Genomic DNA, 23,136 nt, shown 5'->3' with positions numbered 1-23,136 from the left:
TGGACATTAAAAAAAAGATACTAGGCATATTGGATTAGAACCCACCCAAATGACCTCAATTTACGTTAATTACCTTTTGAAAGTCCCCATCTTAAAACACAGCCATATTCTAAGCTACTGGGGCTTAGGATGTCAATATAGGAGTGAGGAAAGGGACATGAATCAGCCATAACAGGGAGTAACTAGTTCTTTCATTAGTGTTCGTGAAAATCATGGCGTAATGCCATCTCCTAGCTCACCACTGGGGAAGTTCATGCCAGGAAAAATTAAAATTAACCTCCCAAGCCCCTTGGTACAGACAACAGACTCACCAATCAAATGTGTCTCCATGAAGACACAGCATGTCCCGGCGCTCCCTTCCGATGGAAGAAATGCTCCGTTTGTTCCCTAACTCACCCAGCTCATCCCTGAGATGGGGTACAACCAGAAAGACACCCCCAATAGTTCCCTCCCCAGTCTCAGCTGTGCCCCCAGATGTGGGCAGAGGCTCTCATAGCATCTCTCATGTAGCCTTCCTCTCTTGATCATTCTTATCACCCTATGTTATTATACCTGATGTTTACTTGGTTGACTTCTCAACAGACCAAATCTTTTCTTTATCTTCACAACCCAGCCCAGTGCCTGACACATACCAGACAATTGCTAAGTGATTGAATAAATGGATTACTTGATTTCCAGTATTCTTTGTCAACTGGGGTCAGCAGGCCACCTGCTGAGAGGAAACACAAGTAGACAAATTGTGTTCCGAGCAAGAGGTCTACACCACCACGTAATCAAGTGTTGAAATTGTCAGAATTCCAGAATATCACAATCCCTAATTTGGCACCCCTGTGTGCTCCACATAAGACCCACATGGAGCAAATGTGCCAACTGGTCAGGTTGTTTGTTTGCTTTTCCATGGCTGTTAAGGGAGGCATAAGAATGGGTTATCTTAAAGCTCTGCAGCTCAGACTGTGGGTTTGAGTCCCAGCTCTGGTACTTTCTGGCCGTGTGGCTTGGGTAACTTATTTAAGCTCTCTGTCTCCGTAAAAACAAATCATAGACTCAGTGGAAAATTTACTGGTTACCAGATGCAACAGGGAGAACAGAGGGAGGAGAAGGTAGGGAAAGGAAGGGGTAGGATGTCACCAGAGGTCCAGTGGAAGGTGAGTGAAGTGTGCGCACACATGGAAGAGTAAAAATGTACCCCAGAGTTACCTAGACATGTAAACAACTGACAACTTAATAATAAAAAAATCAAAGTACATACACACAATGGAATACTGCTCAGCTATAAACAAAGGAGAGATCTTGCCATTTGCAAAAACATGGCCAGAACTGTAGGGGGATCTGCTAAGCACAGTCAGAAGGAGAAAGACAAATAATGGATGATTGCACGCATAGTGGAATGTAAAAACCAAAGCAAAACAAATCTTAGAAATCTGACTATAGAACTGAGGCTTCCGGGGGGTGAGGGTGGGGCCCCTGCAGCCAAGCGGGGAAGAGCTCAGTAGACCATGGCGGAGGACCGTGGGTATCTTGGTGGTGGGTGTGGCATGACCTATTCCCTGAAAGCATATACAGTGTTGTAAATCAGGGCTACCTCAATAAACATTTTTAAGTTTCCTCATTTTAAAACGGAATGAATAACATAACACCTACTTCAAAGGACTGTGAGGAGGAAGAACAGCGTTAATACATAGTGAGTGCTGCAGAGGTGTTTACTACTGCTGTGGCGTTCATGGCATCACTGTCGTTATTAATGAAAAGGGAATCATTTTGGGGGTCATACGGTCATTGTAAATCCAGTCACCCTCCTAAGTCACCACCCTGGCAGGGGCTTCTCCTGGCTCCACCCTGTCCTCAGGGCCTCCCTGCCTGCGCCTGGGCACTGGCCTCCAAGCCCTCACTCTCCACCAGTAGCTGCTGGGACTGAGGTGGCCGCTGTCCAGGTCAGACTCCCCTGGCCACAGAACCCACTGCATTGCTTTTCACTGCTTCTGTGTCCTGTGAGGTTAAGGCAAAAGTAAGGGTCATAACCCCTCCAAAAAGAGAGGAGGGGGGCCTCCCTGGTGGCGCAGGGGGTTGAGAAACAACCTATGAAGCTGTCTGCAAACTGCTGTAACACAAGTTCGATCCCCAGCCCCGGAGCTACCCACATGGCGCAGCAGACCTCTCCTGTCTTCCCGCTGCTCCCCTCAGCAGTGTGGTTCAGTAGATCTGCCTGTTCTGCTCCCCACTCTGTCTCTGGTGAGTCCTCCCACCCCCCGCACTTCTCGTCTGCATCCCCATTCTTGTATGCATAAATAAATCTTTTTAAAAAAGAGAGAGAGGGGCCTCCCCTGGTGGCGCAGCGGTTGAGCGCTGGGCTGAGAGGCGGCCCGCAGCCTCTGCAGCTCCGGTTCGTTCCCCGGCTGCCGGCGAGGGTCCCACAAAAATAAATAAATAAATAAATAAACAAACAAATAAATAAATAATAATTTTAAAAAAGAAATAAAGACAGAGAGGAGGAAAAAGAGGTAGGGAGTGGGGGGGGAGAAGCTTTGTCCTTTTAACATGAAAGCATAGCAAGGGAAGGAAAGGGACGGAGAGAAAACGGGGCGGGGGGGAGAGGGAAGGAGAGGCAGGGCAGGGCAGGGGAGGCAAAAGGGCCCACAGAAGCGGTGAGGGACACTTCAGGCCCCGCCAGGGAGATTTTCCAGCGACGCCCCCTCATGAAAACAACGCTCAGCAGCCTCCCCAACACCAGCTGTTTCCACTTCCGTAACATATGCTCGCTCACGTCAACTGTTTACTAACTTCACATCCAGAATTTTTTAAATAGAGGAAAACCTGGGGCTTGACTACACCAACCAGAAGAGTAGAGATAAGGGAGAAAAAAATTGAACAACAAACAAAATAAAAAAGCAGAAAAATACAAGATTTACTTGTGACCAGCACTGTTCTCTTCCCTGCTCCTCCTCCTGGATTGTGCGGGCTCGTCTCCCCCAGGGCAGGGGCATCAGCTAAACACAGCACGGGGAGCCCACTTCTAGAGGGAACAGGATGACAACAACACTGTTAGGCTATAGCAGCCCTGGCGGGAGCTAGAGCAGCACCACACTTGGAAGTTGGCCTCACAGTGAACAGACTGTTGGAGTTAGGATGTCCCATCTTAAGAGCATAGTGTCCCCTGCCAGCCCTCAGGGTTTGAGTCCCAGCTCTGCTGCTTGGGAGCTTTGTGACCTCAGTGAGTAAATTAACCTCTCTGTGCCTCAGTTTTATCATCTTCAAATGGGAATATTAATAATATGTGCTTCACGGGGTTGTGGGGTAAAATGAGTTCATGCAAAGCATTTAGAATAGTGCCTGGCATGTGCTAAACTCTTATGTATTTGCTATTTTTATCTCATACCCACATCCATTTCTACCTAATTTTTAGAACTAGAGTTTAGCACTCCTGTTTGAACAGTCATGACACAGATCTCTCACGGGGTTGTGGTGTGACAGGATGTCATATGAAACCATACAATGACATTCCTGATATTCCATTTTGTCAACTTAAAGAAAATACTTTGCTTTACCCTATATCCCCCAAGTAATACAAACTAACAAATTTCCTGAATACTAAATATATAGAAAGGCCATACACCAAAAAGCAGATGGAATGTCTATAAACAACATCACCAATATCAATGCGTGGAGAAACACTTTCTGATACTTTTCTCCTGGGATTGGGAGACGATGAATGGATTGGAGGAAGCAAAATAAAAATCTTTACAAAGATACACTTAGAGTCAGACAGGGTGAGACAGATTATTAGAACAAAAGATTATTTCAGGCAAAGTCCCCTTCCCTTTGAAGCCAGTGGGGTCTTCTGCGTATGACCTCACTCGTGCTGCCCAGGTAACTCCAGAGTGAGTGGTGTAGAAGTCCACCCTTGGAAAAGACTAAAGCTATGATTGGTTGGTTGTTAAGTCTTGGTGGGCTGGGCATCAGTGACACCATTTGGGGCCTATTTCTTTTTTTTTTTTTTTTAAAGATTTATTTTTTTTTTTTATTTTTTTTTTATAGAGGCATGCTTTATTTATTTGTTTGCTGGTTTGTTTGTTTGTTTTGTTTATACATGCACTGGGTACAGTCAAAAGCGCGGGAGGGTGAGAGAATTCACCAGAGCCAGAGCGGGGAGCAGAGCAGGCAGAAGGACCGAAGGACACTGCTGAGGGGAGCAGCGGGCGGCAGGAGAGGTCTGCACACCATGTGGGACCCTCCTCTGGTGGCCGGGGAGCAGCCGGGGATCGAACCGGCGCCGCAGAGGCCGCGCGCAGCTTTGCAACCCAGCGCTCAACCGCTGCGCCACCGGGGAGGCCCTTAAAGATTTATTTATACAAGCACTGGGTACAGTCAGAAGTGCGGGAGGGTGAGAGAATTCACCAGAGCCAGAGCGGGGAGCAGAGCAGGCAGAAGGACCGAAGTACACTGCTGAGGGGAGCAGCGGGCGGCAGGAGAGGTCTGCGCGCCATGCGGGACCCTCGCCGGCGGCCCAGGGTCGAACCAGCACTGCAGAGGCTGAGGACAGCTTCGCAGCCCAGTGCTCAACCGCTGCACCATGAGGGGAGGCCCCCTATTTCTTTTTTTAACAAATTATGGAAGGTGCGGCTGGAAATGTACGCTCTGTCCATTTGGGAAAAGTAGTATTCTTTTCGGGTTTTAGACCCACAGACATAAAGTACCCCAACATTTGCCTTTTGTTTGATTTTTAATTTTATATTTAATTTTATGTTTAATTTTTTTCCAAAGGCATTTTGGGAGACCATCTAACACGCTAGGAGCTTCAAATTTGACCCTCATATACAAGGTTTCTGACCATTTTTGTGAATTTGCCATTTCTTTGAGAACAAATCCATGTTGTGATTTGTTGACTTGCCGCTAGCTGCCAAGGACATTGGCCAGGGAAGGAGGGTAAATTTCTCCCTTACAAACATTGCTCATAAAAAGTCAGCCAATCAGATGGGGACTTTTGGAAGATGAACCACTGTGCTGGGTGGCCTATGGTGCCAATATCTCCCAGCTACCAAAGGAAGTGTTGGAGGAACAGTAAGGAGCAAACGCTGAGCCTGTAAATGACATCCTATGTGAACTCCACCCCCTGATATTTTCGCCAACCACACCCCAACTTCACTCTGAAAAGCTCTCAGGTCTGAGGACTACAATTCCTAGCATGCCATGAACCTGACTTCCTGAATAGAGGTTGCTGGGATCTAGCAGTGGAGTTAAGCAACCATGCTTGGTCTATAACTGAACACATGTGGTCTTGGGCTTTCTTGCTTTCCCAGCTTTTCAGTTCCCCCCTTGTGTGTTAGCTCAGACAGTAGTTCTGGTATGATGTCATCCAATTAATCTTTCTCTAGTCTCCCTTTTCTCATTCTCCTATAAATAAATCTGTTTTTCCCCCCTTTTGCATGCCTGCTTTTGTGTCCTATCCTAAGTTTTTTTTTTAAGAGGCGTGTATTTTTATTTATTTATGATTTATTTATTTGTTTGTTTGTTTTGTTTATACAAGCACTGGGTATAGTCAGAAGCGTGGGAGGATGAGAGAATTCACCAGAGCCAGAGCGGGGAGCAGAGCAGGCAGAAGGACCGAAGTACACTGCTGAGGGGAGCAGCGGGCGGCAGGAGAGGTCTGCGCGCCATGTGGGACCCTCCTCTGGTGGCCGGGGAGCAGCCGGGGATCGAACCGGCGCTGCAGAGGTTGCGGGCAGCTTCGCAACCCAGCGCTCAACCGCTGTGCCACCGGGAAGGCCCCTGTCCTAAGTTTTTAAGCATACAGGTGGAGACCCACATCCAGGTTACTCCATTTACCCCTGGGCTTGCCCTGTGACAAAAGAACTTCTAGTCCACTGGTCATTGATGTACATCAGAGCAGGCCTTCACCCATTCATTCTCTTTAATGAGTATAGAGAAGGGGTCAGCCTTTAATTCACTGTTTTTTGTACCTTAAACAATATAGTCATTAGTGAAGGTAGAGTCAGGCATTGACTGAGTGGCACCATCCATGTTGATAGTACTGTGTATCTAAGTATATTTCAAAGGCAGCAAATACAGGAAATGTTAGGATACATGAACATGCACTCATTAGCAGGGAGGGCATGGCAGGTTCATGTCAAAGAATATTCTGCTCTCCATCTATTTTCTTGAATAGTCTCTATCTCTACCCAAATAAGCAACAAGTTAAGCCTTCACAAAACAGTCTCTTTTTTTATATTTACTCCTCTGTGTGCCTTTTCACCCATTCACTTCATTCATTCATTTCACAATCAGGTAGCACAGTGTTCTGTAGGCTGGCTGGTGCAGGAGCTGCTCCCAGCAGAGAAAGCATGGGACTGAGCACACGAAAGAAAGTCCCTGCCTTTATGGAGCCTGGGTCCTGATCAGGAAATCAGAAGACAAGAAAGGAGACAATAAAAATTATGTTGTAAGAAGTGCTCCAAGGATGATAAAGCAGGTAGAGCTGGACAGTGAGGAAAGGTAAGATTTGTCAGTCCTTTGTGCAAACCCCAGGGGCAAAATACCTAAAATACCCTACAAGGTCCTCCCTGATCTGGCTCCTTCTCTTGCAACTTCTCTGTCCTCATGTCCTGCTTCTCTTTCCTTCTCTTCCTTCACTAGCCACACTGACCCAAATTCTGCTTCAAGAATCTGTCAGGTGAGTGGTCACTCCTTGCCCGGAGTACTACTGCCTAGGGGCTTGCATCTTATCAGTAAGGCCTGCTCTGAGGCACACCCTCCTTCCCCAAATCCCACAGCCCCTCTTGCGCCACTTTTGCTTTCTTGCACAACTCATCATAGTCCAGCAGGTCCCATAAGAAAGTAATTATGTACTTTCGCCTCCAAAGGCCTACACCTGCTCTTCCTCAGAGCTGCCCTCGGGCTGGCAGGCCCCTCCGCCTGCACCAGTACAGCTGTAAATACCTGGCAACGGGCAACTCCCAGAATGTTTCTTGGCCAATGGCTGACAAGTGAAGGTCTGTGAGTGTCCCACCTTTGAGCAGGACAAATCCACAGTAACAGTGACACTCCAGATCTCCGGGGATCAAATTACAGCAACGCGCAAAGGGATTGCTCTGAAATTGTGCCCTGGTAGGTCTCTCCCCTTTCTTGGTTCTACTTTCCTGATTCCATCCCTGGTTTCCTCTGGAAGCATTTCAACAAACTGCTCCACCCAAATCCTCATCCCAGGATTTGTTGCTGAGGAACCCAAGTGGCAAAGGAGCTGGATCAGGGAGGAGTAGGGTTGTTGTCCCAGGAGTGGGAGGTGAGGCAAGATGTTGGGTTGGAGTGGAAAATTTGGAAGATAAGGATGGCTTCTGGGAGTTTCTAGTATCCCAGTCAGATGAAAAACAAGGTTTCTAGTTAGGAGCGGTGAGGAATACTGGATGACCGGGGAGGAAGGGGAAGGTGTGAGATAACTGTGTGGGGGAGACCAAGAATGAGTGGTCTCAGGAAATATGGCAGGGCCAGTGGCTGGTCGCGCTTGTCTGCAGCTGTGTCAGCTACCTGGGCACAAGCGTAGAGAAGGGGAGGACTTGGATTTAACCCAAGTCAGGGTAATTGCCAGATGAGTAAGCTGGAGAGTGCTCAGGTGCCAAGGAGGGGAATTATGATGATGATGATGTGGAATCTTCGCTGGGCACAGCAGGAAGTGAAGACGTTGGAGGCCGCCATTGAGAAGAGGTAAAGACAATGGATTGTAGATCCTGATGGTTAAAGAAATCAGGGCACAATGCGAGAGGCTGTGACACTAGGAAGTTGTGGGTGAGATGGGATGGAGTGACTGACACAGAAACTGTGTCAAGGTCATCGTGCTAAGGTCAAAAGAAAGAGCAGGAAGGGGGTGACTGACGTGGGTAGAGGGCAAGAGTTAGTTCTACTTCTCTCTGACTCAGTAGCTGATTATTCAGATAGTCTGTCGATCTGCAGCGATGCTTGTTTGTCCTTGATCTCTCCTTAGTAAGGAAATGAGGAGACGATAGAGAAATGCTGACATAGTCACTTTCAACCTTCTCCTGGCCTCCACTGACTCTGAAGAGTTGTGCCCTGGAGAGCAGCTACCACCCCTCCCCCTCCAATGGTATGAGCTCCTCTCCACCCCCTCAGCCCGCAGAGGCCCCCTTCAGGTCCTCAGTCCTTCCTCAAGCACCCTGTGGCAGATGCTACTTGCAGATGCTGCCCCGGAGGCCAGTCCCCTGGGGGCGGGCGGGGGGAGGGGACATAAGGGTTGAGGTGTAGCAGCGAGGAAGGGGATGTTGTTACCTGCCACCTTGGACTCTTTGTTCTCCTTACCCTTTGTGGATAATTACGTGGAAACACATGTTCTTACACCTTACCTCCAATCTTGCCGAAACAGCCCAGAGCATGTATTATGACCAAATCAATTTCTTCTCCAAATTTAATGTGGAAGCGTAAACCGAGAAGCAGAGGCCCCGCGCTGTGTAGGGGACCTGCAGGTGAAGCCACCCCGGCTTGCCCGACTGTCATGAAAGAGCCATCTCAGTTGAAGGCAGGTGACTCGTTTGACAATTTCCTCATTTCCCTCTGGGCAATTGTCGGGTGTGCATGACGCACAGCAAGTGACCTTCAAATACTGGGGGGCGGGGGTGTTGGCCCCGACTGTTGGTGTGGATTCGGCAGCTTGAATGGCTGGGAGAACCCCCATTCCTTATGCATGAACTACTGACCTGGCATGGGCGGCTGGCGAGCCGGACGGGAAGGAAGGCCAGCTCCGCTGACCAGGGTTCCGCCCGGCAGCCTTTCCACCGTGTCAGCGCGATTTACATCACTTTCCTCTCCCCCCTCTTCCGCCTCACCACAGTCCTGCCCCTGGAAGCATATTTCTGTTGCCAGGAATCCTGAACACTGGGAAACAATTCAAAAAGCTGGATGGCTCCTTCCCATAGCCCATGTGGTACCTCAGACCCCTGCTTTGGTATTGGGGTCATAGGTGTGAACAGCCCAGACCTCAAGAAAGAACACTGGACAGAGAGGGAGGCCCTCAGTGACCTCAGCTGCAGCAGCCGCAGCTGCAGCCGCAGCAGCAAGCGCGTGGCCTGGAGGCCTTCCTTCAGGTCCTGTCTGAGTGAAGACAGACAAGGGCTCGCCAGGCTTCTCCCTAGAGAATTTCCTCCTCTGACTCCGTGGCTTGGAATGATGCATAGAAGCTGCTGGTTGGAGGCCCCACTTTTAGCAGGAAAACAACCATGCCCTCACGCCATCAGTGTTTCTAGAAAAAGGCAGTGAAACTCTTCCGGGGCAGGCCCGATATGAAACGGGTTGCCTGTGAGTCCTCCCCCGCGTGCTTAAAGGGACTTATTAATACTCAACTGCAGGGACACAAAAGGTTAATGAAAGATTTACTGACAAAAGAAGGGGAAGCGAAGAAGCGAATAACTCAGGGACAAAAAGAGGGAGATGAATTCGTGAAGGCGTCCTGTCCTCCCCAATCCACCAACCTGGAATCCCAATGACCTGCTGGGAGCTGGCGAAAAGCCAAGAGCCATGAGGCCAAGAAGGCAACTCCTGCCCACATGGCTGGTTATGTGCCAGACATGGCTGCTTATCCCCACCCTCAGGTCCCAGCACCCCTCCCTCTGGGGATCCTGGGATTTGTCGTTCCCAGTGTCTTGATGGCGTGGGGGTGGCGTCCACAAAGACTGAATGGAGTTTGCTCAGGACATCCTTCCCCCTAACAAAACAAGGACAGGCCCGGAAACCAACACGCCTGTCTGTTGAGGATCATAAGAAATGCCCCTAAAGCTAATATGGCGTCCTGAGCTGGAGAAACACCTGTATTTGATTCCAAAACAACCTTCATGTTCCATGGTACAAGAAACATTCCAAATGCCACAACTGGAAAAATAGGCTCCCGAGGCAAAGGGTACCTGTTGCCCCTGTCCGTAGGTGCATGCTGCTCTAGCCCAGCCTAACAGCTGCACAAAGAGCTGCTGTCACATTTCATTAGCTCCGATGACAGCTGTGGCTCAGCCGTACGCCAAGCAGTGAGGAACTCAGCTGTGTGAGCAAACATCCATCCCTCGGTCACATCTGACCAAGCCTTCCAAGAGTAATCAGGTGATGATACTTTCTGAAAGCCCTTCTAGCTAAACATCTTAACCCCCCATCTGCCCGCCACCCCCAAATGTCTCACCCTCCAAACCCAGCTCCACAGATACAGAAGCTGTTTGCTGCTTGCACCCACCCAGGGTCCTTGGCCATTCAAAGGCCTGTGTGGTGGCCGTGGGAGCCAGCCTGTGCAGGGTCACTGATAAGACCAGGGCGGTGAGAGGTTCTTTTCACACTTCCCATCGTCAGCTTATCCTGTGATTCGTGTGGGGAGCACCTGTTTGGATGACCCGAGCTCATCTGCAATTCTGCCTGGTGGGCACCTGGCAGGGGAAGACTCTTACTGACTCACAAAGCGGCAGCTGATTCCTGAGTTCTGTGTGTCTAGCGGGTATGCGCCCTCTGAGGCCCCTGAAATGGCCCACCAGAACTGACTGGTGAGATCACCCGCTTAAATGTTCCCCACGCTCTACCTTTAAGGAAAAGAAGACAAACTTCTGGAAAAAGTACCCAAACAAGAAAACATTTTCCAGGACATGTTGGGTCCAACCTGCGTTGAACATGGTTTCTTACACGTCATTAACTTACTCAACATTAACTTACTCAACATTCCTACTTGGTGATTTTTCTGCTTTTAAATAGATTTTTTTTGTATAAAAGATCTAAATTTTTTTACCACCATCACATCTCTTGGACCCGTTCTCCCTCCCCAGTCCTTCACTTCAGAAGCCTCTCTGCTTGGAGTACCCGCGGGCTTTTGTAAGTCTTTTACTTTGTTGAGTCATTTGCTCAGCAACGTTGAGGATTTATTTTTGCGAATGTCCAGGATTTATTTTTGTGATTCTGACTTGCTTTACTACATGTAATTCCCTCCAACTCCTTCCATTTTGCTGCTGATGGTAACATTTCATCTTTCTTGATGACTCAATAGTACTCCATTGTGTAGATCAACCATATCTCGATCCAGTGCCCCATCAGCAGACACTTATGTTGTTTCTGTGTCTTAATTACTGTAAATATACCACAATGAATAAACACCCCATTTTAAAGCTGGACATTTCATGTTCTTTGAATAAATGTCCAAAAGTGGAATTGCTGGGTCATATGGTATCTCCATTTTAGTGTTTAAGGTAAATACAGATTACTTTCCAAAATGGCTTCACAAGTTTACGTTGCCACCAACAATGTAATAGGCTTCCTTTTTCTCTAAATCCCTTCCTGCTCTTGTTGAGGTCTTTTGACATGCTCCACACTTGTGGATATAAAGTAACTCCTCACAGTGGTTTTGACTTGAATCTACCTGATGCTTAGACTGAATAGTTAGTCTGGGACCCCTCATCAAGCATCATAAAGAGACCAATAGTTTTGTTACTGTACAGCGGAAAATCTAATGAGGTTTTTAAAAATAAATATTCACGAACAGAATGAATAACAAAGAAAGAGAGGCAATTTCAGGGAAAAACTTTTTCTGATGAGTATCAAGACATTGTCTCCTAATCCTCACCACCTCCTTTTCACCACGGTGGGTACCAACCTCTGTTTCTACTCTCCTTCCCAGCAGTCAAAGGCACAGATCTTCTTGTTCTGTAGGATGAGCAGACTGGAGATGGTCATATATTTCAGCTGCCCAATCTCCTGCAAGTAAATACAACAGGCACATTTTCAGCTGAGACATGCTTGACTCCAAAGCCCATGTTCTTGCCTTTATCCAAATCAAAATGTTCACCAATTCTTAACAGTCCGTTTAGTTCAATGGCTACTGGGAACTGTTACATGTTTTGGTCATGATAAGAAGGACAAAAACAAAGTGTATCTTGGGGCTTCCTGGTGGCGCAAGGGGTTCAGCACAGCACTATGAAGCTATCCATAACCTCTGCAACATGGGTTCGATTTCCTGCTGGGCCGGGAGCTGATCCACATGGCGCAGCAGACCTCTCCTGGCTCCCCGCTGCTCCCCTCAGCAGTGGATTTCAGTAGATCTGCCTGTTCTTCTCCCCACTCTGTCTCTAGTGAATCCTCTCACTCCCTGCTTCTCTGGCCTGTACTCCAGTTCTTGTATGCACAAATAAATCTTTAAAACAAAAAACAAAGTATATTTCTTGCCTTCTGTTAAGCAAAAATACCTTCTTTAGGAAATCTTTCAGAATCAACGCTCAGAAAAATTTCCTAATTGGACCACAGTGGCTGTCCATAGTGTAACATGGAAAGTGTAACCAGGAAGAGGGTAGCTGGATTCTGATTTTTTTTTTTTGACCAAACTCCTTTTATTAACCAACTTTGAGAGGTGACTTAGATATCAAAAGGACAACTCCCACAAAACTAATCATTGTATATCTGGTCATGCCTTTAAAGCCCGTACTAATGAGTATGAATGATTTCTCCTAAATAGGGAGATGGAAGTAGCTTTTCTTGTCAAGCCATGATGACAAGTGGTTGTTATTCAGTCAATACAGAATTCTATTTGTTTAAGAGCACAGTGCAGTATTGTCATTAATGAGACCATTAAAAAAATGAAGCAAAACTAAGCCTTAACCCAAAGTATTTTATGTAATAGGGCTGGAGTGTGGTTTCTAAAACCCATAATCTAATATGTGTATTGGCAATTGCCAAACAGGAATTCTGTAACTAGAGCCAGTTATGTGAGCAAAGTGGCTTCACATTCCATGTCACATAGTAGGCAGCCACTGCCATCCAGGAGAACTTCCCAGAAGAAATTAGTGAGCTGAATGTGTATATTTATGAACACTTTTTGATGCTTTTTAGTTTGCTAAAGCACCTGGTCCTGGTCTCTGTGGGAGACTACACAGAGCATAAACAGATCATTGTCTGTAAGTGCTCAAAAGGATGTTTCTGAAATATGCTCTGTAGGTGAATAAAGCTGGTTATTGTTGAGCCTTTCTTCATCAAAAAATAAATAACATTGATTTAGTAGATTGATTTGGAAAAGAGCCTAGTAAAATCCATCGCAGAGTTAGGATCTGCTTTGAAAAGTTTCTCTGTGTTTTGAGGCACACTGAGGGAGCTTTTTCTTAATTGATATTTGTCAAGTGACTTTGATGTTTTGGAACAAAATTGGGTATTTAAGAAAGTCCATATAATCACTAAATTTAATTAAATGTTATTCAATAATGTCCTCATTTACTAGCATCCAGATTATTTGATCTATTACAAACATATGAATAGTAATCATTTCTTAAGCTATAATGTCTTATGTGTTATGAAGCCAGCCAAAGCCATAGTAATTTTCAGAGTAATAGAATAAAAGCATCTACAGTGGCACAATAGTACTTTACTGTGCCAGTAAAATAAATGTTGGTTGTGGCAGTGACTGTGTAAAGGCAAGAAATGATTCAGCACCCTGGGAGTTTATTAGCTATAGAGAAAGTGAGCCTCAATGGCTGCAAATCCTCAGCTGGGAGGTGTTCAGTGGCAGAGTGAACTCAGGAAGGATTTGAAAGTGTCTGCATTGCATTATTTACAACAGCTAAGTTATGGGAACAACATAAATGCCCAAGAACAGATGATGGATTATGAAGAGGTGACATATATACATGGAAGCCTACTCCACTACAAAAAGATGAACTCTTGCCATTTTCAACAACATGGATGAAACTGGAGGGAATTATGCTGCATGAAATAAGTCAGAAGAATAAAGACAGGTACCAGATGATTTCACTCATAAGTAGAATACAAAGAATTGCAACAAAGGAACAGATAAAAACCAAACCAGAATAAACCCTACAAATATGACTAGAAATTGAGGGTATCAGAGGGGAAGGCGGGGGATAGCCCAGTGGCTGATGGTGGAGGATGTGGTGTGGTTCACAACTCAGCAAGCGTGACCCTCTAAATAGGTGCAGTATAAACCAGTGTTACCTCAATTTAAAAAAAAAATCAACTAAAAAAGGTGTTTGCATCATGTGAAGTTGGTTGAGAATATTTTATTTACTTTTCAATTAATTTACCATGTGTCAGTATTGTTCTAAATGCTTCATAATTATTACTGCATTTAGTCTTCATGATACTCTTTTAGTGACAAGGAAACTGAAGTAAAGGGAGACAAAGTCAGCTGCGCCTGGGCACACACAGCATGTGCTGGATTCAAATCCTAAATTCTTCTTTTTTTTTAAAGATTTATTTATTTATTTATACAAGCACTGGGTACAGTCAGAAGTGCGGGAGGGTGAGAGAATTCACCAGAGCCAGAGCGGGGAGCAGAACAGGCAGAGTGACGAAGTACACTGCTGAGGGGAGCAGCGGGCGGCAGGAGCGGTTTGCGTGCCATGCGGGACCCTCCTCTGGTGGCCGGGGACAAATCCTAAATTCAAACCTAGGCATCTGGGTTCCAGATGTCACCCTTAACCACGGTGCCACGCAGCCTTCAGCCTGCCCAGCTGTGTGTTGTGAACACTGGGGAGTCGACTTGGTCTCTGGGCAACTGACTGGCTGTGTCTGGCTCACCCACGCCACTTGCCCACCTGACCCTTACATTCAAAAAGGTCATATCCATGGATGAAGTATTGTTTCTAGAAGGATTCAATGGCACAGAAATATGTTAACTGAGGGCGTGGACTCCAGGGTCATTAATGGTCAGTGACATTTAGCAGGGGATTGTTTTCTTCTAAGTTTTGCACCATCAAAGAGAGGTCAGGGCCTTAAGAAATGAAGCACAAGATAAGGCAGAAAACAAAAGAGGTTATATCAAGTTCTGCTCGGTGGAACAGGTCTGGAAGGGAATCCTGAAAAGCCTGAAAAGAACTTGTACAATGATGCCCACAAAAAAGTCATGGAAGCTTTAATAGTGAGAAAAATGGAAACACCCAAATACCCATCCATAAGGGACTGATCATTTTATGTTCACACCATGAGCAAACCAAAGCCAATAATAGATGTGATTCTGTTCACTCACTGGCTAGGTTCTCATCCCAGTGTGTACATACATGTATGAGTTATTGTAGTTTTGAACATGTGTGCAAAAATCTCATGAGAATATACTCAAACTGAAATCAGTGATTATCTTTGTGGGATGGGATTACTAGAAATTACACTCTTGTGCTTTATTTTTCAGAGTTATTTGCATTTTATAACAAGACACATTCCTTTTGTAAGAATAAAAATAATAAAGAAATGATTATCTTTTTCTAGAGATGGTAAGGGCATATGTTAAGGGAGAGTAAGGGGCAGGTTATAGCATCTTTCAAAGGTTGGGCTTCAAATATTGAGAAATGGCTTTGCTCTTTCTTAATAACCCCACAGACTTGATTCTATCAGGCTGCTCTTTGATGTTCTCCCATTGGTGTCTTGAGGAGCATGAGAAGCAGGAGCACATAATTTGTGACTAACTAGTGAAGAAGATATTGACAAGGATATTGCCCAGTTCCTCCCCTGTGAGAATCCACAGGAGGCATCTTTCAGGCTTTATATCATGCAAAGCTACTTTCCAGAACAGTTGGTCACCTCACTTTAAGGACTTGTTATTCTCGTGAGGAATCCTGCTAATCTCTTTGCTTTGGCTCCTGGGAAGCTTAGAGACAGAATTGTACCTGTCTAGCAGCTATCCAGAATTACCTGGTACAGATTCAGGTATTCATGCTATTCTGGCAATCAGCTGGACTCTGATTCCTTCATCTCCTTGATTCTCTTTTCTATACCTTTGCAAGTTGCCTCCAGCAACTACATTTCAAAAGTAAGTACTGTTGACACCATGAAGAGACCCAGATGCTTCTTTCCTCCACCTTTGCAAAGGACACTGGCTTGTGCTGAGGAGCTAAGTGTTTCTTGCAAGTGGCATAGGGACCACTTTGCTTTGATCTGTTCTAAAGATTGGGATCGAAAATGAGACTTTACTTAATAAAATGGTTCAACTTCTTTAAAAATAATTTGAAAAGGCTCTGCAATAGAAACACAGTTGGCTGCATTGTCATGCCTGAACTTGAATTATTTTAAATAACACATGACAAGTATTTAACATTACCTACAATACCCTTTCAGTCTCCTCATCTGCCATAACTTATACGAATAACTGATAAGTTTAACCTTGACCACGTTTCCCTTCGGCCAACCCCATCATTTCTCTTATTCAGAGACAAACTTCTCAAAAACTGTCTTCACTCACTGTCTCCATCTGCTCATCTTCTGCTCGCCACTCAAGCCATTTCATCCGCTGGGTTGAAACCTCAGTATCTTGTTAAAACCCAGACATAGTATCATCCAGGTAATTAGGTGCAATGTATATTTTTCAGGCTTTTGACTTCTCAGTAGCATTCCATACAGTGGACTTCAGGCTGCTGGAACTCTTCTTATTTTTCCCCCATAGGATTCTGACCTACACCCTTTCTTTTGTGAGCTTATGCTTTCACTAGTCACTGACACCAAGGCTCCCTCAAGCACTACCTAGGTCCTCTTGTCTCACCTTATACAGGTCTCCTGGCTGGTTCCATGATTGCCTATATTTTCAATAACACCCCAGTGTCTTCCAAATGTATCTCTCCAGTCTGGACCACTCTTTTAACTCCAGATCTTATTCAAGATCTTCATTCAGGTGACTTCCAACCCAGCATGACCAAAACTTCAGTAAAGACAACCTCACAATTGTCTGTATTTGTTGGTTTTGCGTCTAGGGTTACCTAACTTACCGACATGGCCTTCCACACAATTCTACCGGCTGGAAGCGAAGGGCCTCAGTGTCCCTCAACCCCCAATTCCTCTCTACACCTCTTTGTCTTTGTAGCCACCACTTTGATCCAAGCCACCATCTTCTCTCACTGTAGTTATTTCAATGGCCTCTTATATGGTTCAACTTTGGTATTACTCTACACTGCAGTCACTGTCAAAAACCTGATCCTACACTCACCAACCCCTTCACCACTTGAAACTGCATATCCGTTGCTCTTAAAAAAAAAAAAGATTTATTTATGTACGCATACAAGAACTGGGGTACAGGCCAGAGGTGCAGGGGGTGAGAGGATTCACCAGAGACAGAGCGGGGAGCAGAACAGGCAGACTGACTGAAATACACTGCTGAGGGGAGCAGCAGATGAGACAGGAGAGGTCTGCTGCACCATGTGGGTAGCTCCCTGGCTGGCTGGGGATCAAACTCATGCTGCAGGGGCTGCAGACAGCTTTACAGTGCTGCGACGTAAGCTCTTGCTCCTCCAGGGGGGCCTCCCATTGCTCTTAAGGCAAAATCTTTCACACATGACCTAAAAGACCCTGGCAGGCCTCATCTTTACATTAATCTCTCCTGTACTTCCTTCACCCCAGTCTCTTGAGTCTCTTTGAAGATATCGAAGAACCTTTGCATATGCTCTCTTGCTTCTGTCTGGAAAGGTCACATGCCCCACCAAGCTCCCCCCCGGCCTTCTGATTCAATGGTTAATCTCACATAGTTCTCAACCCAAACATGATTTTCTTAGAAAAACATTTCCTATTCCTATGAACTCACTCAGGTCATGATTTACGATCATTTATAGCAGTTGTAATTATACATTTACTTTTGAGATTATTGGCTAATGTTTGTAGCCACACTGGACTACAAGCTCCATATTGCAGGGTAAATATTAGTTATTGTTCAAGATTTTATCTCTAGCAACTAGAACGGTATTTGACCTTTGTAAATGCTTGAGAAATATTTCCTGAATGATTAATGAATGAAATAAACCCAGCTCATTATATATCTTTTATATATCCATACGTCTTTCACTGGACTCTAAATCAGATGGAAATGTTTATTAGGTTCTAAATCAAGTGTTATTTTGGCCTATAATAGCTTATCAGTAGTTTTGAAAAGGAGATAAAATACTTTCCCCAAACTTAAAACATGTATTTTTAAGATTTACTTAAAATATTTTAATCAAAATACTGGGGATGACCCTTTAAGAGCATGACAAGAATTTTACTCTATGCAGGTAAAACATCCAAGACCATATTTCAATGATCAAAGCTAATTTAAAAATAAAATAATAGCATGATAAATATCACTAAGAATGTTTTAGGGGCTTCCCAGGTGGTGTAGGGGTTAAAGTCTCAGCGCTATCAAACTATTGCCAGCTACTGTGACAAGAGTTCAATCCCTGGGCAGGGAACTAACCCACATGGCACAGCAGACCTCTCCTGTCTTGCTGGCTGTTCCCTGTAGCAGTGTACATCTGCCTTTCTGCTCCCCACTGTCTCCGGTGAATCCTCTCACCCCCTGCATCTCTGGCGTACACCCCAGTTCTCATATGCATAAATAAATAAAAATAAATCCTTAAAAATCATTAAGAATGTTTTATTATTTAAAAACAACTTTATGATTTAGTAGGAGTAATGATATAATCCTAGGTGATAAAATCATTGAACAAGCACAGTCTTCTATTACTAAGTTGTTACCCTTCACAAAATAATGGTTGAACTTAAAAAATAGGAGACTAACCAAATGATAAACCAGATAAACTATTTAAAGTTTTCTTCTGCACCAGTTTTCACGTCTTTAAAAACCCACATCCTCTGGCTACACAGGAGACTGAGTTAAGTGTGGGGTTCTCTTTGTGAGCGATGTTATTAGGTACACACCACTTCTATTCTTAACTCTTCTTATTCTAGATTACAGTAAACTCTGTCTCCTAAATTGTGCATGCCACCTCATTAATGATTTCAGGAGTAACAGAAAAAGGTGACTTATTCTTTACAAGGATCTATCTTTGCTAATTCTTGTCCATTCTTCCCAACTTTGTCAGGACTTAGGGAATTGGAGATTCTATACATATAAAATAGGTACATATAAGATACATGCAATAGATTCTGAGTTGCTCTGTATGACTTACTAGATGGCTGACTTCATTTATTGGGAGAAAAATACAATAGATGAAAAGGAAGGACTGAAACCACATAAAATCTGAAACATGAAACTAGTTCAGAAAGGAATTGATCTCACCCAGAAAACATCCCATAAATTGATAAATTGAACTTCACCAAGATGAAAAGGTTCTGATCTTTAAAGAGACACTATAAAAAATGAAAACATAGGAGTGACCTGAAAATTTCTACCTGAGGCATAAAGATAGAAATGTCCAAGCCCTCGCTGCCTCGTGACTGCAGTGAGATCATGGACAGGAAAGTAAGAGGGGGAGCAGTGAGCAGCCCTGTGCATTCTGTGGCTGAGACATTGGGTGGGGGGGGGGGGTGGGGGGCCTCGCCAAAGTAGAATCATCTAGTAGAACTTTGCAAGCTGTTTACAAATGCAGCATCTTCAAAATTCAGCAGGACCTTGCCATCACCCTTGCTGCAGTAGCTGGTTTTCCTCCTCAGCTGTCCTCCCCTCTACTGCTTCTCTTTGACTAAGCTCAGGAAGCACACGCAGGGATAGTTCCTCAGGCTCACCATGATTCTCAGGAAGATCAAACAAAATAGGAGGAATCCTATGCGATGTATTCATCTTTATGAGTAAGCACAACTAAGTAATTTGGGTACTTAGCAATTTAATGTTTATTTTTTATAAATCATTGCCTTGTACAAATTAATAGCAATGTGTCGTGAGCACCCCCCACTCCTTAATCTCCTTCTGGCTCCCTCCTAAACTTAGAACCTTCAGTGTGTTTATTAATGTTCACTGTTTCAACAATTTATTGAGCTGCCTCCCGTATGGGTGGAACTCACTGAAATAAAAGATTATTAGTCCTAGTTTGTCCTCAAAAACTCTGTTTAATACATAATGATTCTGAAGTATAAAATTGAGTGTGTATATAGGTATATGTGAATATGTATAGTTGTATGTATATACATGTGTATCTATATACTATGTATATAGATATGTACTATACAAAAGTATGTACACACATGTGCACACACATAAGTATAAAAATATGTATACACACATATTGTGTATATTAGTATAAAAGTGTATATACACACATATGCACCCATACTGTGCATATAAGTATAAAACCACACACACATGCTGTGTATGAAGCTATAAAGGTAGAGATTGTGTATGAAGCTATAAAGGTAGAGACACCTGTGTGAGGTGACGCCACCCAAAGGCCTTTCCCTTAGTCTAGTCCTTGGTTCTTCCCCATCCAATCTGATCCTGCTCTGGCTTCTCACTGGTCCAGTTGCCCCAAGTGAAAAGAAAAGTTGACTTCCTCTTCCCTGATTGTCAACCGAGCCTGACTCATGGGCCACCAGCCTTCTCTTGGGTCTTGCATAGGAACTTGTAGCTCTTCAGCATATAGTAAGTTTCTATTTAGAGACAATTATATGATCTCATGCCTTCAAGACACCACATCACTCCAATATCTCTACTGCATTCTGTCATCTCTGATGTTTTCAATATTTAGACCTGCTTTGTGATACTTAAGAGGATTTTCCCCAAAAGGAAGATGATATCAAGGATGCAAGTAATTGAATAATTTAAAAGAAAGAAAAGAATTATCTGTCTGACATCGATATTGTCTATTTTATTTCTTCAGCTTATTTAGGGATGACATAAGTTGATCTTTCAACGTAGGACCTCTCCTATTTCATGCACCTTTATGGAAAAGGGGAAAGTGACCATGTTTACACAATCCTTGCTCTTTCACAAACATTCCTCAGGAGTAACTTCCAAACCATGTGAAAAGTGACAGAACCAAGGAGTCCATTTTAAGCATTTTGATTGCTACAGAGAAGACTGGTGCATGCTGGGTCTCATGTATTCTACCTCTAGCTTTTAATCACAGCCACTCAGTATCACCCTGTTACAGTCCAGTTGTTGTGTGTTCACAACAAGGAGTTTAGGCAGGGAAGTATCCCTCGACAGCGACAGCGGGTGAGGCATCTGGCCAGCCCAGAGAGAGCTCTTAGATCTCTGAAAACTGACACTTTTGTGAACATCCACGCAGATAAATGAGATTCCAAAGACCTGTGGTGGCTGTTTAAGTTCCTACTTCTCATTTGTTCAATGCACACTGCTCAGATGCCTATGTTTAGGATTTTTTTTTTTTTAAGTAGGAGTGACTCCTGTCTCTGGGTCAGACAACATTTTGGTTCTCTTCTTGGCAACGAGATAGAATGCAAAGACTCATGACTGATGATTTCATATCCTGTCAATCCCTATTAAGAGTAATGTCTGTGCTACAAAGGATTAAGAAGGCTGCAGTAAAGGCAGATATGTGGGAAGGAATCAAGAGTTCTAGTTTTCCCATGATCAACTTGAGAGGCCTCTTAGACATCCAAAAAATAAAGTCAGGTTGGTAGTTATCCAAGGTCAAGGGAGAGATGTCTGGGAACCATAAATGTAGAAGACACTGGAACCCATGATGATGGCTCAACTGGCTTGGGAAGACTGAGGACTGAGTCCAGGAGCACTCTGCAAAGTCTGGGAAGGACCAAGGATATAAAAGGAAAATAATGTAAGTGGTGGTGACCTGGAGGTCAGGTGTTTAAGAAGAGATTGGTGGGTCGTCCATGAAGGAGAAGGGTCCACTGATTGAATGCTGCAAGGAGGTCAAGTAAACATGAGCTGAGAACTGTCCACAGGAAGTGGCTGGATAACAAATGGACAGGGGAGCTGTCAAGGGTGATGTCTCAGTATAGGTGAAAACCTGATTGGAGTAGGTTGAGAAGAGAGTGAGAAGAAGAAAAGGAAGCATCTAGTTTTGACAATTCTTTCAAGAAGTTGTGCTGTAAAATGGGGCAGAGTTATAGGCAAATTCATTCCTTTGAAAAATTAATGAAAAATTACTCCAAACAATTTATCTTGCTCTACAAGACAAACTCTTAATGCATGAATCAACTCTCTGGGAGTAAATTAGGCAAGACATGGGTGTCCGACCTTTGAGGTTGTCCAGGCCTGCACTCCCAAGTGCTCTGAAGTCTCAAAGTTCTTAATAATTTTTCAACAGGGGTTCATTTTTTTTCTAGAGCTTTTTTTACTGAGCTCCACAAATTATGTGCTTGGTCCTGCTTTTAGGTCATTCTACGAAGAGAGAGGTTGTGCCTGCTTTCCCCCCAGAAATAAAATGGTGAGCATTTGCTCCTTGGGGGGAAATAACCACTTCAATCTACTCAAGCTTGCATTTGTGGCAAGGGCTAAAATAATAAACCTAAAAGTGGAAGAATTAATGAACACGGTTTTCAGTGCTAGGGCTGAAAGGATAGTCGACTTGATGTGCAGGGATGGGGCATGGTACCGGCAAGCGACTCCACTAGAGATTGATGTCCCTCCCCTGAATAAGAGGGAGAAGCATCCCCTTTCTCATGGAAGATTGCTTGCTAAGGATGTGGGATTGCAGTTATGAATATTTAATTTGTACCTTTTAATGGTTCGTGTGTTTATGCTCTTTCTTATTTAAAAATAAGTCTGACTTCATTCTCCAAAAAAAAAAAAAAAAAGTAAATGGGGGTAAAATAGCTCTGTGAAAGCCTTTCCTAGGGCTTCCTAATCATTTTCTTGTTTTAATGCCCAAGACTCTGCCCCGTGGGTACACTGGAGGCTTAAAAGCTCTTCTAGAATGTTTCACCACACTAGTTCTCCTGTCACAGCTCCTGTCCCTGGCCTCACTACTAGAAGACCTGCCTGATCAGTTACCAACAAGAACGGGATTAGTCATGTATCTTTAGTTGCCCCCCACTCCAAAAATATGGAATATAATTATCAAGGTTGCTCATCAAGTGTGCAAAGTTTGCACTAGCTCTCTCTGAGAATAGATGTATGACAGGAAAGAATTAACCCATTGGCACCACCACGAGATGAAAGTGTGATACAAAATGGATTGAGAATAAGCATCTCTCAGACAAATGCAAAGAGTGATAAATATGAAGAAAAGGCAATAATCAGCCATCTGCCCTGCCCCACAGTGCTTTGGCCCTCATTCTGGTTTAGCAGATCCCTAACATTACTGTGGCATGCAGCTGATTCTAATGTGCTCTAGGCACAATCTATCTAATGTGCTCTAGGCACAATCTAATCCCGGATATGCAAAGTGAAATTTCCCACTGGGGAGTCTCCTTAATTGACTTGGAAAATAATGACCTTTATTCACCTAAACTAAGCCTATGAAAGAGCAGGTTGGTTTGATGTAAGAACAGGAGGTTGGTCCT

The sequence above is a fragment of the Talpa europaea genome (assembly GCF_964194135.1).
Source record: "Talpa europaea genome assembly, chromosome: 2".
NCBI lineage: Eukaryota > Metazoa > Chordata > Mammalia > Eulipotyphla > Talpidae > Talpa > Talpa europaea.
Note: the sequence above shows the minus strand (reverse complement) of the source record.